This window comes from Apis dorsata, unplaced genomic scaffold (genome assembly GCF_000469605.1).
Source record: "Apis dorsata unplaced genomic scaffold, Apis dorsata 1.3 scaffold_39, whole genome shotgun sequence".
Taxonomy (NCBI): Eukaryota; Metazoa; Arthropoda; class Insecta; order Hymenoptera; family Apidae; genus Apis; species Apis dorsata.
This window is the reverse complement of record NW_006263341.1, coordinates 362,428-363,686: the sequence shown is the minus strand read 5'-3', so window position 1 is coordinate 363,686 and position 1,259 is coordinate 362,428. Positions and strand designations below refer to the sequence as shown.

The window sequence follows — 1,259 nt, the reverse complement described above, 5'->3', positions numbered from 1 at the left end:
TTAATTTCCATTTATATTAAAAAAAAAAATATATATATATATATATATATATTTATGTGCTTACATTTTATACTTATCTTATTCATTGACAAAAGAAATTTGACGATATAACATAAATAATGACGAACGGAATTTGTAAACGCGAATGTGCGCCATTGTTGCCGCGAAAGTCGAAGAATGACGGAAATAGACGAAGTTGAATTGTAGAAGATGACGAAGTCGAGTGCAGACGCGAGTGCCAGTGCGGACGATACAGACATTGTGCGAGCAAGTGTAATGAAACAGAGAACGTGGTGTTTGCGACGTATTTTAAATCTTGTTAAATTTTTACTTAATTATCACTCGAAACGTTCTACTCTCTCTCTCTTTGGACTGTGTGAAAACGGTGACTTGTGTACTACGAGTTTACTTAGATATCATTATATTTTTTTTATCTGTATTTTTACATTTTTTTTTCACGCCATTCTTTCGCGTGTCGTTCGGTCTTACATCTCGGCCGATTCTGATTCGATTATCATGTTATTGCGTGTGTTCGATAATATCTTGTGTTCTTTTATGTGAATGATAATAACGATAGCGATACAAGCTGAGAAAGTAATAGTAACGGTGACGGTAACGGTGGCGGTATGATCACTGACGTTTCGTTTTGGATCGACTACGTCGCGTGTGTATACCACCAGTTGCCTGTTGCATAACTACGATTTTACGATAGGCATCTTCTTCTTGTCTCGTTCGACATTCCACTGGACAACGAATTCATCAATTAGCAAAGTCGGATGTGTTTCGTTTTGTGATTAGCTATTTTATTGTAAAAGGTGAGTGTTGATGTTTACATCAATTATTCTAATCGATTCAATATCGATATCTTTAAATTAAGTTTATTGTTATAATATGTTTGAATTATCTAATATATAATTCATTTTGTTTTTAGTTGTTTTCCGGTATCTATTAGTTTGATATATGATATAATATAATATGATATAGATATTATATTATATAAACATAATTTATTATTAAATATAATATGTATGATATATTCATAAATCTCGAATTTTTGACAATAATTCTCGATTCAATATATCATCTAATTGTTCCTACATTTATATATGTATTCTTAAATTTAAATTGTAAATCGAATGTGAAGTCAATATGTTTATAAGTGAATTTTTACAATTTTCATCTTATTATTTGTAAATGAATAAAATGAATATAATGAATTATTCAGTATAGAGTATGAAAATAGAAGAATGTTTGCAAAT

At 29.8% G+C, this 1,259-nt stretch overlaps 1 protein-coding gene across 4 annotated transcripts in view; it reads left to right on the top strand.

The window, feature by feature from the left end:
* LOC102676081 (protein N-terminal asparagine amidohydrolase) overlaps window positions 1–1,259 on the top strand; it is a 17,318-nt gene that overhangs the window by 1,309 nt on the left and 14,750 nt on the right. For 2 of the 4 annotated variants that reach the window (XM_031513170.1, XM_031513181.1), the window contains exon 1: window positions 209–803. The exons of 1 other annotated variant lie outside the window; for it this stretch is intronic. The gene's annotated coding sequence lies outside the window, so the exon portion shown is untranslated. Of the gene's footprint in view, window positions 1–208; window positions 810–1,259 lie in introns of those variants that run through there. One more of the 4 variants, XM_031513168.1, reaches the window with a different exon arrangement.